A 14,481-nucleotide genomic window follows, 5' to 3' on the forward strand; every position below is an offset into this window, starting at 1 on the left:
ATGAATAAGGGGCCTTATTGTGGATTCAAATTTTCAAGGTCAGCTTTGAATCGAGTTGAAGCCTGTTGTTTCAAAAAGTAATCATTTGCCACTGATGCTCAGGACAGAACTTTGTCCTCTCCATATACTGAGTCTGATAATTGATGATTATGTAAGACTGAGACACATAACCTTGGTCTAAGGTCATCAAAAGAACAGGAATGTCTCAGTTTCTTTTCAAGAAATCTACTCAATGTTTTGCAATAGTCAAACTTCTGTTGTTTTGTGACCTGAGCTTAGTCAAAGCAACAACAAAATACTCAGTGTGATGAATAAGGAATACGATTCTGAAGGAAGATTCCTTTATGGCATTTTCAATATTTTAGCCTCCTTGTTATATTAACAAAGTTCCTTATTTTATGTATTAACATTAAACCAAATGTTTTTCAATGAAAATAGTGTCATCAAGAATAATAGCTATGAATGAAAATCTTTTGTTATATATCCTATGTGCACATTCAGACTGAGCTGCCAAGAAGCAAAATATTATCTGAATTCGCTGTCAGTAGCTTGAAGGAAATAATTGACACAGGTTAAGACTCAATTTAGATAATGAGCTGACCTGGACAGTAAGATTGTCCCAGTGAGATTAAGCCACTAGTCTGTATTTCAAGGTTTCAGATAGTAAAATTATGCGAAGCATGTGGATATGGAGACTTTTAATTTGGTCATTTTCAGTCCTAGATGAAGAATGCCAATAAACCTTCTCCTACAGACTTGGAAATCTCTTGGCAATGTAGAACTATCAAGACTTAAAATGCTTGAAGAGACACATGAAATAGGGGAATTAAGGAAACTTCTATGGCAGAAAAAGTTGAAAAGAGTTAAGCACTAAAAATGAAAGTTATGGTTGTGAGCTTTTGAAAGACAGCAGTGTTTGTCCATGAAGTGAAAGCAGTTGTAGCAAAATTTATTTCTACACCTTCAACAACAATGAAAAAAAGCTCCATCCCAACAAGCGGTTTATTAAAAATATTTATGGTGTACAGTGCAAGATCCCAGCCAGAAGATTTTTGGCTTCGTGGCATCCAAAGGGAGAGAATATTGATGCTTCTTCGTATGAAGAGACTATGATTAATAACTTGACAGGCACGATGCTGGTGATTTGGATTCTTTAGTGGAACTTTCCTCTTGGATGACTGTGTATGGAAAATGGCTTTTGGAAGGTGACACACCTCGAGTGTGCAGGGTGGTCTTGGTCATAAAAATAAATCTGAATGGCTTTTAATTTACCAGGCATTTAGTTCTTCTGTAATTCTACATTATTCATTTTATGATTGTGTTTCTACTGCTTCTTCCCATCAGGAAACTTTCAGACACATCAGTCTGCATCCCTCAGGAAAGCTCCTTTGACATCTTTTTAGTTACATTTCCTGGCTCAGGATGCTCCTGGACGAGTTTTGCCCCGGGTAAGAAGCTCTTAATAATGTTCACTGCAGCACCCATTTTTCTCCCTCCCCTTTCCCAAGAGAGATGGATGACTGGCTGGTTTCTTCCACATCCACATCTTTTGAAGTTTCACAAGTCTTTGTAGTTCTCCAGCCCCAAAGTAGAACATTTAGCCACCTGAAACTAGAGTTTCTGGAGAACTGTTGCTGAGCTGAGAGCGTTGCAATGAAGGGAAGAGGTCTTTATTATCATCACCATGTTTACGTATGTTCTTGAGCCATTGTGCATCCCATACTGACCTTTCTCTCATTTACATGGTTTGCTTTTCAGGATGACTTGTATTCCCCTTACGTAGCCCATGGTGCATTCAGCACTAGGGCTATTTTTGCAATTGCCCAGCATCATCTTCACTTCCCTGGTTATGTTTCTCTTTCACTTTGTAGCTGGTGGAGTGGATCTTGGACCTAAGGATCTTTTGAAGTGCAAAGCTTAGTTACAGGGCTTCGAGCTTCCTTTACTTCTGAACTTAAAGGATTCTTCACTAATTATGTGCAATGAGCCTTTATCAGTCACTGACTGTAGTTTAGTGTCTCAGGTGTGTAGAGAAGAAGACCCTAGAAAATTGCTACCTAGTTTGTTAGAGAGGCATTCAGTATCAAATCAGCCAACTGCAACATCTGGATGAAAAATACTAGTAAATAGCAGAGATTTAGTAGGTCCCCTGAATCACTAAGATAGACTGTTCTGTATTTTGGACCTAACACCTAAAGGGAATTTTGGGAATAGATTGCTTAATCTTTGCATAAATACCAAAGAAATTCATGAAATATCAAATAAACAGATCACTAGCCAAAACCTGACTGTTGCACAGAACATATTTTAGTCATATATGGTTGCTACAAAGTGTGGTGCAGTACACATTTTAAATGATGAATAATGTTTACATTGCACCAATATAATCCTGCATTAATGAAAAAGATTAAACATATAGTAAATAGATATGTGTAGAAAATAGATATGAAAATAGAGATGCGAAGGTCGTCTCAGTTTGTAAAAAGGGTGACACAGAAGCTGGTGTGAAAAATCTGGCTCTTTCTGTACCAATCTTGTAAAAGATATCAAGAAAGAGATCTTGCCTTACAGTTTTGCATTCATGGAAGTTATTTGCAACAGCTAAAAGTGTTCCTCTAAAGCATCTGACCATCCTTTATCCTGAATTGCAAGCCATTATCTTAGATTGATCAGTGTGTGAAGAACCTGCCTGTCTACCTGCAGTTCTGGTCCTTGAAGCTAAGGAAAGCTTTAGAGAAACTAAAGGAAAATGTAACAGGGGAAAAAAAAGCAATCATGATAAGAAATCGAAGCTAAGAGGAGAAAATGACAGGGTTAAGTTAAGTAGCCTAGAAGCAGAAAGGTCTGAGAGTAAATTATATCAGTCTATAAATAGTTTTAAGGCAATAATAATGTAAATCAAGGAGGGGAATTATTCACAGTCTCAGAAGGTGATAGAATGAAAAATCAAAGCTGGAAGCTAAGGCAAGAAAAGCTGAGATGAGACATTCTGACCTAGAGGAACAATCAAGTTTTGGAAGAGGACCCAAAGGATAAGTTAGGGCGTGACATATCAGATATTCAAGAACATATTAGCTAACCCACTAGCAGAAATTATTTACATCTGGAAATACTTCTGAATGATCATTTTTAGTCCCAATATTTGATTTGCTGAAAAATCTCCCTATGTAAATGTTGGTAATATCTCACCTTAGGACCTATTGTTATTGCTGGGGAAATGAGTGCTGACCTTGCTGTAAAGACAGCTAGATTGTATACACTGAAACCTGCTTCAAAAGACATGTCATACAGTGAAACTCCACTTCTAATGAAGCTCTTTTAAAATCCAAAGTTGGTGCAATGCAGTGGCATGTCTAGATGACAAGTTAAACTTTGTTATGAAAGAAGTAGCTTTGCTTTCTCAGTTACTAGATGAGCTTTTCAGGGAGGCATTGTTTTGCAGCACTTGCAGTTCAAGTTGAAATAAAGTTCTGTAATTTCTGCCGTAGACAATTTCCTGGAATAAAATATTTTCAGTTATGCTATTAAGCTTTCAAGAATACAGTAATAAATCTGGAATCTCAAAGTGATTAAATTAAAATATACCAAATAACCACAGGGAAATTACATGAGAAAATTGCCTTTAGAAAAACATTTGTTAGTGGTTTGTGATCTATATTTTCATTCTTAGGAATTATATTTCTGATAGAGTTAAATTTACAAAGATATCCATAGATTTTTAGTGGTACTGACCCAAAATAACTGAAATGTGATTGTCATCTCAAAGCCTAGGTGTATTCATTGTATAGAAAGACATTCCTGTTACTGAAGGTGCATCCTATTAAGAGATTATTTCAAGTGTAATTTTCAGTGTATACGCTGTATTTATTGTTTCAGTTTGTTGGCAGTAGAATTCTATTCACATTTAATGTCCTGATACTGATCTACGCTTGGCAATGTAGAGCAATAAATCACAGGCACTTATTAGCTAGCTTTCTCCTTCTTAGTTTGGGGGATCAGATTCCTTCCTGCTGAAATAGGCACACACCTCTTTAGAAATCCATGGTCTACATCTATTTCCAGTTTATAATGTAAAAGCAGACCTTGCATTTCCTATTTGTCTAGCACGTTTTCCACCACAGCAGCCTTACCAGCCTCGCTGGAGTTGCACCTGATTTACACCACCTACAATAGCGGGTCCAGGTCCACAGGGACAAGGGAAAGTCAGCAAGGGCTGAGCTTCTCTCGATTAGAGATGAGATAAATCAGGAGCAACCCCTCTGAAATCAGCGGAATGGCCATGCTCTGAAATGATGATAGAAATAAAAGGAGAAAGTGCTTTTTCAACTTTATGGGAGCACACCAGACCCAAGAAATGCCAGTTGTATTGATGACTTTCTAGGGGCTATTTCTCCAGCTCTGACTTAAACAACTAGACCTTGAGTTGAAAGGGTCCCTCTGGCTGAGAGGAGGTACCTACTGCAGTAAAGGCTTTAACTTGGCCAGTAGCATAAAGGTGAGGAAGGCTGAATGCCACCTTGTTCCTGTTGCTGAGTGATTTTGGCTTCTTCCATGTTCTGCTTCACTATATTCTTTTTAAAATGCACTTTACCTTCCCAGTGGCCCACTGGACTAAACGGCTGGTATCAGTAATAGCATGTTGGTGTTGCAATCAACATTCAAAGCCGTATATGGCTGTAAGAAATTAATACAGAACTTTCTGGAATACTTATTACTACTGGGTTTTTTTGGTGTACTGGAGCTCAAAGTGTCATGGGAGATCTGAGTATGGTTATTGATGAACCTCAGAGGTCAGAGCGGTGGGACAGTTCATAAAACACTACAGTCTTGTAACTCACAGTAAGAAATTCAGTTGTCAGTGTCCATAAAGGTTTCCAATGCCTTGTGTGTCAGTGCAATGTCCTGGAACTGCAATCAACAATGTAAGAGAAAATTTATGGAGTGAACCTGTAAATAACTATGTAAGTTCTCAAGTGGTGTTTCTGAGTTAATATGTTGTTAATATATAACACTGTGTTATGAAGCAGTAAAGAATCCAACATACTGGCTGCACTTAACACCGGGGGACACTTTGCTGTCATTGTATTGGAACAAAAGATCGGTTATTTTCATTTTTCTCTACCCCTTTTTATTCCCCTAAACACACAACCAGACTGATGGCATCACGGGCAGACTTTATTTTCTGCACTTTGTTATCTGAATGTGCTTTCAAATAAAGCAAGAGAATGGATCAATGCTGTTACCTGTTGTTTTGTCTCTGGGTTTTGATTACAAAGTTGTATGCTTTCACACCATGGCTGCTTTTGGTGTCCTTTCAGTGCAAGCTACAACCTGCACTTGTCTGTATTCCAGTGCTTTGCTGTGACTGGAGTGGCTGCAGAGAGAAGGTGAGGCCCCTTTTGGTGTAATGAGAAGCACTCAAAGACTGATGGTAAGAAGTTGCTTGTCCTTGTCTCTGCCACCCTGACTAAAAGGATTCTCTAAATAAAGAACAAAACACTTTCTCCACTTCTTTTCCCAATGGACTCACCTCGGAAGAGGGAGAAGTCTGATGGGGTACTCTACGGATCACAGATAGTGTGGAAAGGCTGAAAGGAAGCGATCTACAATTTTTTTCAGAATGCAGAATTTGGAAGGCACCAAACGAAACGTTCTGGTGTAAGGCAGCAGCCTTGAGGCAAAGGCAAGGACGTGCGTTGTCCTGGCAGCACATCATTAAGCGGCAGGGGGGCACTCATCCTGCAGCAGAATTTGGGCCGCTGGCCGACTGCACGGAGGCACTCCGTGGTCATACAAAGGCAAAGGCACAAAGTGCCTTTTCTGTAGGAGCCACAGGAGCTCTTCCTGGCAGGGCCTGGTCCTACAGAAGTGACATAAAGCACGATACCTGACAAAGTGTTCAAGGATGCTTGAACAGAGTTCCTTTCATGGCCCTGGAGAGGGATTCTCCTCCCCTCATCCCACGAGTCCACTGAAAGTGAGAGCGCTGTGCTTTGATTTCATTGATGCAGGTTTAGATCCAATGACAAGTATTTCAAGGCACCGAAGAAGGTGTTTTGTCTTTCTTTGAAGGTCATGCTTATAAATGGCATAAAAATAGTTCTTTGAGTGAATCAGGGGTTATTTCTATTAGCTTTCTTGAAAGCCAGATAAAAAGAACAGATTTTTTTTTTTTGCCTTTATTTCGTAGCCGTTACTCTGAAAAAGAAACAGGAGGTTTTGTAAAAAAAAAAAAATGAGCAAAAAAATTATTTTTAGATCAGTAGGAAAACCATAAGACCAGAGAGAGCATCATAACAGATGTGCTCTCCATGGAGATTTGGAGATTAGTGAGGAGCTTTCTGCTTATGGTAAGCTTTTTCTGCAGTGGAAGCCAAAAATAAAAGAATCTAATCAGGATTTAAAAAAAAGAAGAGGTTTTGGTGCATGTAAAACTTACGTGTGAATGTTAAAACAGCCAGGGTTTGCAGTTAGCAATCAAACAGGGGTTTAAATCTCAATGTAAAATGTTGGTTTCATTGTTGTTTTAGACTGAGATTCGCTCTTTATCTGAGCTTGATTTTTGGGAGTAAAATACTGAGAACCATGAGTATTTCTATGACGTGGTGTTGGAGCAAAACTTGATCTCACAGAGTCGGTGTTTTGGGCCAACCCTGAGTTTTAAAGCCCTCTCCACATGAGAGCTCTCCCTCAGTAGCAGTAGCTGCAGTCCCTGAGGGTGCCAGGTTGTGGTACGGGGGAATCTGGTCAGGCCAGAAAAGGGCTCCTAAAATTATTATGTAATGGGAAAACAAGTTTTTCTGAGCCCATCTTTAGTTTTACTGTAATGTTCCCAAGGGCTCAGTGGGTAGAAAGCATGGTGGAATAGTGAAGGCACTTTTAGGAACCCAGTGTTCAAAAAAGACGTATATTTACCATGTAGAAGGCAGACCCCTTTTAGAATATTTCAGGGTAGGCACCACAATTTAAGTTTTGGTTTAGATTTTTCCCCTCAATTCATTTTCTTTCCTTTTAACTGTTAAATAGAACAACAAAGTCAGAAAGTGACATGACTCAGATGGACAAAGTTTGAAGTGGGTTGCTTATTGATCTCATTCCTCTGGAGCATTGTTTTTTATAATTTGACTCCTTTTTAACTTTGATTTTGTGCTGATAGATAGGGAGAACTTTTGATTCCAGCTATGCTAGCTATAAATAACTTTTCAGAATTTTGTCTTAAAATGTTGGGATGTACGCTGCTGTGGAAAACTGGAAAGGTATTTTGTGGAAAACTGTGTGCATAATTTTTCCACTTGGAATGATACATTTTTGATTTTAGAAGAACATTTTTAAACCTTTTAAAGCAAATGACAGATATTTGCCTGTCAGAAGTAGAGCTGTGGTGGACTTAAAGGCTACATACCTCCAGTAGGAGTCGAATATCAGGCTTTAGTAAAATTCTGCTCTTTGCCTAAATTCCTCACCTATATACCAATTGTAATCATGACGTTTTTCCCATTTTCTATTAAGACCTTGGAAATCTTTTGTATAGCTTTTGAATAGCAAGCGGTGCAGGGTGCACACAGAACAAGTGGACAACAGAGGATCAAGTGTCTCTTCACTCCCATTTGGAGAAGGGATTTCAGTCAGGGTCTGCTGTATTTCAAACACTCTTTACCACATACCTAAGCAGTTAGCTTCTCCTAATTTTCCTCTGACTCAATTATTACTTAATTGTTTAGCCAAAGTGAGTTGCCCTTCTGAAGACAGTGAGAAGTAGAAACTGAGACTCACAACCATATCTTTTCAATATTCTTACTTTCTTCTCATATATCTAAGGATCACCTTCTTGCAACAAGGATTCTTGCCCACGGAATTAGTGTAACCTTGAAATAGCTACCCCAAACCCATGTCTTTTGTTATGATTGTGAGCCTCAGTTTCTGTGTCTCTGAATGTCTTTACTAAATTCACTCTCAATGACCACTATCTTAAATTATAAAATCAGTCTTTGCTAAAATTATTTCATAAGGACAATTCTTTTAGCAAGGGATTAATTCATTTAAATAGTGATGAATCTTGCAATACTTAGAATTTACCCTGGAATAATTCTGTGGGTTTTGAATTCCCTTAGTGGAATGCGTGGAAAGGTGTTTAGGGTTTTTAATGAATCAATAGCCATAGGATGTTGTTTTGTGCCTATCTCAGGAACCAACATGAATCTCTGCTATGCGAAGAATAAGATCAGAAGGAAAAAAAAAAAAAAAAAGATGAACAGAGAGGAAAAAAAGGGAAAATGATACTCTAGCTGAAAGCAGTTTGCTGCTCTGTACCGCACTTGCAGTAAGGTAGATCTGGGGATAATGGAAAAAATAAAAATTTTCTTTTTATGCTAAGGAAATAGAATAAAGGATGAAGGCATCAGGAATGATGCAGAGATAAAACTGCCAGTTTTAAATGAGATAGGGTTTGAAGATGAGACTTTGAAGTGAACAGAGAGGAAAAAAAGGGAAAATGATACTCTAGCTGAAAGCAGTTTGCTGCTCTGTACCGCACTTGCAGTAAGGTAGATCTGGGGATAATGGAAAAAATAAAAATTTTCTTTTTATGCTAAGGAAATAGAATAAAGGATGAAGGCATCAGGAATGATGCAGAGATAAAACTGCCAGTTTTAAATGAGATAGGGTTTGAAGATGAGACTTTGAAGTTTTCTATTCCTGTTCCATTCTCATCCAATGTATAGTCTTCCAGAAGGTGCGAAATACGCACTGGATTATAGTCATATGGAGTTTTGCATAGAAATTGGTTAACATTAATGCTCTAATGAATCACAGTCATCTTTGAGCAGACAGTGAGACATGTAGCATTTTGGAAACAGAGAGAGAAAATGATGATGTCAGGTTCCATGGTGTGCTGAACTGGGCTTGAGGCTTAAAAGAGTGAAATGCAGGTGCTTATCCACTGGTCACTCCAAGCTCTCCTTCTTCTTGGTCTACCATTGGGGCACTGGTGCACGTGCAGGACCTGCACACTCACCACCCTCCTCCTTTCTGCTGAGGTACCGTTCCTGTGGCACTACACGGACAGAGGAACAGAGTACTGAACATGTGATTGCAGGCATAATATTGGATATACTGGGACTTAACCCTGCTGAGCAGAAACAGAAGTATACTAAGCTGGCTTTATATCTGTTTTGTGCTTTCCTTGTGCACAGCTTGAAGGGTGGGACATCTTCATGGCCGTGCTAACTTTTCTAAGGTCACAATGACTCTCAAAGACTCAAAGTCTCAAAGACTGCAGCACACTAAAATTCTGGCTGGGCTCCAGCACTCCCTTTTTTTGGTTGGCTTCTGTTGCCTCCGTCTTGTGAGGGAACCAAAGGCTTTTCTCAATTTCAAGTATCAGTTTGACTCATTTATATTGCTAGATTGGACCCAGTGGCTATGCCATTGGGTAACTGTGCAGTTTCTTATCACACATTCTTCTTCCATCGGTACAAAGGGATTGAGTTCAGACAAACTCCAGGGATACTACTGGGATTAATAACAGAAAGGGCTGTGGTGGCACTAAGGCAAGGTGTAGCATAATAAATGTCAAATATTGTAAACCTCACCCACGTGTGGTGCCACAGCCAGAGCCTGTTGCTCCCAGTGCTTTTGCTTCAAGATCTGAAGGAACAGAAGCAAGAAATCAGCCTGCAGTGCTATTTACAGAAAAGCTGTATCTCGCTGAGGAACGACAGCAAGAGAAAGATTTTCACCTGAATGGCTGAATAGAAAGAGACATCATCAAGTAACACATTTATTTCCTTAAAGGTAGGCATGCAGAGACTTATATTAAGCACTGTCAAAGCCCTGCTGGGAATATATCCTCAGCCTGCCATGTTTATTACTGCTAACATCAGTAGCAGGGACGCTTTCAGGGATGCATTAAGCTCTGGTATTTGAAACAGGGACACAGCATTCCATGGAAATACAATAGGCATTTAACTGGGGATAAGCCTTTTGAAGAAAAAGAGTTTAGTGGACAGCTGACAAATTGTCCAGGTTTGGCATGGGGAATGCCTTCACAGAGGGGCCACTGAGATAAGGAGAGAAGCCATAAATCCTTGTAGTCAAACATGGCCTTTTCAGAAGGCTTTGCTTTGTTCTTCTGTAGCTCCACTTTCATTTTTCCCGTCTCTGGAAAATTCTTCCAGTCCTCATTTGTTGCAATGTTTCATTAATTATTCTCTGTGCAGACACAAGGCAGGATAATGTTTTTATTACATTATAGTCTCATTTTGGAAATGTTGCTGTCAACCTTGTTTTTGTCGAATAGCTTATATGTTTTGCTTAAATATTGCCAGCCTGTTTATATCAGCAAGTAGCATTCTTTTGGCTTTGGATAGATGCTGAAAGCAACTCCAATGGGAAAAAAATGCTTTAGACAAATGAAAAGTGACAGCGGATATCTTATGAAGAGCTGTTTATTTGGATTTCAGTCCTGAAGGCGCCCATAAAGAAGAAAAAAAAAAGAAAGGTGTAATTCATCTTCAGAGAGATCAATTTATTATATCTGTGTACCTCCATGTAAAGCCTCTTTGCTTGCTAAAGGATGACAACTGGCTGAGAAGGAAGTAGTGGGGAAGCTAAGGAAGGACAGGGTGTTTTTCTGCTTCCATATACCAGATGAGCCTGGTGCTCCTCCAAGGTCAGGTTCAGCAGAAGGTAGGAGACTGTGACACCTCCAGCAGATCTGTATTAATAAAAGGGGCGTACTTGGTAAAGCAGTGTTGCTGAAAGAAAAAAAATATAGACTCTCAAGCCTATGAAAGTGCTATGGAAAGTTATTGTCCGGAGAAAAACCTCTTTGCTAATCACAAATAGATTTCTTTCCTCCTCTCCTGTTCCTAGGGTCCACATGTACGCCAGAAGCAAAGGAAGAATCAATAAACTTAGAGGCAAACCACAGTGAAAATTGTGTTCATTCAAACAGGTTGGTATTCAAGGTGCAGCCATCTAGATGGCATCAAAATCTGAATCAAAACACCCACATTTAATGTGCGTGTAATCATTAACATTAGTCCCTTTAGCTTGCCTGCCCTACGATCGCTAGAAATCTGGGGTAAAATCCAAATGAAGTCAGTTCCCAGTGGATGCTTGCAAGGTTTCTCCGAACATGCCATTTCTGCTCTCAGAATGCCATTTCTGCATCTCTGCTGCAATGCCCACAAAGCCAGAGTAAGCCTCTAACACCTTTTTGGGCTGGAGCTGGATCCACTGTAAATAGAGAAGACTGCTGTCCTGGGGACAGCCAGCTTTCATCAGCAAGTCTGAGCTGCCTCCTCGCTGTGGCGTGAGGAGACATCAAGACACTCCAGCAGGTTAAGCAATGGCAGATGGCTGCTAATTTTAATAGAGAGTGGCAACAAAGCAGTTTTTTCAGCAGCAGCTGAATGTGAGCACTCTTCCTCCATCCCAGAGCAAAGTCACTGTGATTACTGCCTCCAGTCACTGAGCCTGGCAGATGTTTCAGAGGAGAATCGGTTTGTAGTGTATAAATACAGAACATAAATAAATAAATAAATAAAAGAAACCAGGATAATATATTTTAGCACCAATCTTGATTAAGAATTGAAACATATTCTGGAGGGAAAGGTTGGATTCCCCATTCCTTGATGTCTTTAGTTCAATCCTTTATAGTTTTGCCTAACTAAAGGTCCAAACCTAAAGTGCCTCTAAAGAAAATGGTTTGGCTTTAAGAAGTCCTGTGGAGCAGGAGTTGGACTTGATGGTACTTCTGGGTCCCTTCCAACTTGAGATATTCTACGATACTATGATTCTATGAAAATACAGTTTAGCCGTATATGCCAATTACTGTCTGTCATATAGGTGTGACTGGGTGACACACAATGGTCCTCATACAGAAGAGGGCAAAGGCAGATGGTCTGTCTGTGGTCCTCACCTTAACCTCATGAGCTCCTGCAAGTGAGATGTTGAAGGACAGATGGAGATAGCTGATTGCCTCTGCAACTTACACAAAGGGAGATGAGTCTTTTCCTTGCACTTGGGCAAGAAAAAACCCATGTTTTTCTGCAAGCCATATGAGCAAGTGAGAATGTGGCTCTGTTGGGCAGTGGCTGATGAGTGCTGAGAAGGTGCCTGGGTACAGACAACCTGCTCCTGTCCAAAACCTGTTGACAGGGTATTGCTCCTGGGGGAAGAAGATTCCTCATGGCATCAAGTCCTCTGTGCTTCATATTCCACATTTGAAATTCCAGGGCTAACTTGCAAACACCCTGTGTGTAGGAATTTATATATGTGGAAAACCTGTTTTTTCTACATGACATCAAGAAGGGAAATACGTCCTTTAAATGCTTTTTGCTAGGAGTGGTAATGAGAAAGCCTAAAGGTTTCAGAAACTGGGGATTATGATTAGGAACACAAGAGGTTTGCTGCCTTCTCTTGTAACTCTGTATTTCAGGAAAACAAAAAAAAAAATCCAGAAATTAGTTAGGCAGGAAAAGCCTCTTAAAAACAGCAACAATAAAACTAATGATACAAATAGAGCAAAGTAATTAGCTGGAAAATCCAAATGCATATAGATCAGCCCAGCTGAATGGAATACAACCTAGCATGCAGCAGGAATTAGATAAAGACATTCCTGAGGCCATGAACGTTATTTTAGAGAGACGGGGTGGCAGAGAATTTACCACAAAGCTTAAGAGAAGATAAGGGAATAGTGTTTTTCAAATACTAAGGCATGATGATTTCCATAGGGTAACCTTGTTTCTGCCTGTAGCAATGAAACAAAAGGGAAAATAACCAAAAGCAAGCACTTGGCTCCCATTTTTCATGATGTGTAATACATGGTTCCTCAAACAAAAGTGTTGATGGATGGAGACTGCTCAAATGGGTTTTTTTTTCAAATGCGTTCTGCCACTGAGTTTAATAAATCATCATTGTTCATCCCCACTTCTTTTGTGCAAATGACAAGTTCTTGAAATTAACTTGTTGGCAGGACTATCCAACAACTGGCATGTTCATATTAGTCTCCAGCTCCAGTTTTACTGATGCAGCAATTGTAAATGGGCAGTCTGTCTAGAATGTCAGGTTGCTGTAAATATTTATTTACAGTAAATCCCATTCTCACAAAGGATCTAAGCTTTCTGTCTGAAGCTACTGGCTCCTTGAAAGAAACAATTGATCACAGTGTCCAAGCCTGCCTAGTCTAGGACCTTCTTCCAATTATCTTGGAGGAAAAGTGGGTGTGTAAGACATGAAGAATAACAATTAGTTGTTGCTTTCTTGATTTTACATCCAGCAATATAGGCAGTTGGACTAGATGATCATTGAAGGTCCCTTCCAAGTGAAATTCTCTTTTCTCTTCTCTTCTCTTCTCTTCTCTTCTCTTCTCTTCTCTTCTCTTCTCTTCTCTTCTCTTCTCTTCTCTTCTCTTCTCTTCTCTTCTCTTCTCTTCTCTTCTCTTCTCTTCTCTTCTCTTCTCTTCTCTTCTCTTCTCTTTCATAGTCAATATGACTTCTAGCAGGCAGTTTGAATATGAAAGTTTCACCTAATAACAATTAAGAATTATACTAAGTGAGATATTTATCTTACTGCTATAACTGTGTGATGTTGTAACTAGCACAGATGTTTAATTTTCTAGCATGATATAGACAGGGAATTTGGGGGAAAGACATTTTCAGATCTGAGATAAAAGTAGATAATGTCTGGAATATGGCAATGCTGGCTTGGATGAATGACAAATTAGGATTGAATAAAAAAACTTTTGGTTTTGGTGGGGTTTGCATAGGCAATTTGTAAAACCTTCTGAAATCAACCCAATTTCTAATGCCAGACACTGATTGCATTGTCAGAGGAAGGGGAATGGTTTTCATCTGTAACCCTGAATTCCAGACAATATGTACTTTTCAACCTACATATTTAGCATTAAAAAGGAAGACAGCCTCTGACTACATTACGCTTTTACTAAAAACTTGGAAAGGCCAACTAAAAAGAAAAAGGAAAGAAAATAAAAGAACTAATTCTTTCAAGTTGCTTAACACACTTTACTTTGTTTCCTTTTCCTTTATGTTGGTAGTATTCCCTTTAGAAATTCCCAAAGGGCATGTGACTTGAAAACACACACTCTGCCTTTTTGTTGCAAGCTAATACATGGGATACACCCAGACTGACCCAGCAATGGGATAAAAGGAAATTTTCCATTCCATTACCCTTATTCCCTACTCTTTAAAAGGTAGTGCTGTTGACAATGTGCCAAATGTAGCCCGTAATGAACCTTATGAATCACAGTCATTGTTCCTCTGGGGTAGAGGCACAGTACAAAGGTTATTGTATATATTAACTACTTCAGTGATCCAGGTCTTAATTATGAAGAAAAAGACTTAAGTGGTAACTTGGATGTGAGTCTTTTCACATATATATGAAAGATCTTACTGATCCTTCAAACATCAAAGACTTTATAGACATGGTAGATCCAGCTCTCTTCCCATCTTCCTAGAA

This window comes from Calidris pugnax, unplaced genomic scaffold (genome assembly GCF_001431845.1).
Source record: "Calidris pugnax isolate Ruff unplaced genomic scaffold, ASM143184v1 scaffold276, whole genome shotgun sequence".
NCBI lineage: Eukaryota > Metazoa > Chordata > Aves > Charadriiformes > Scolopacidae > Calidris > Calidris pugnax.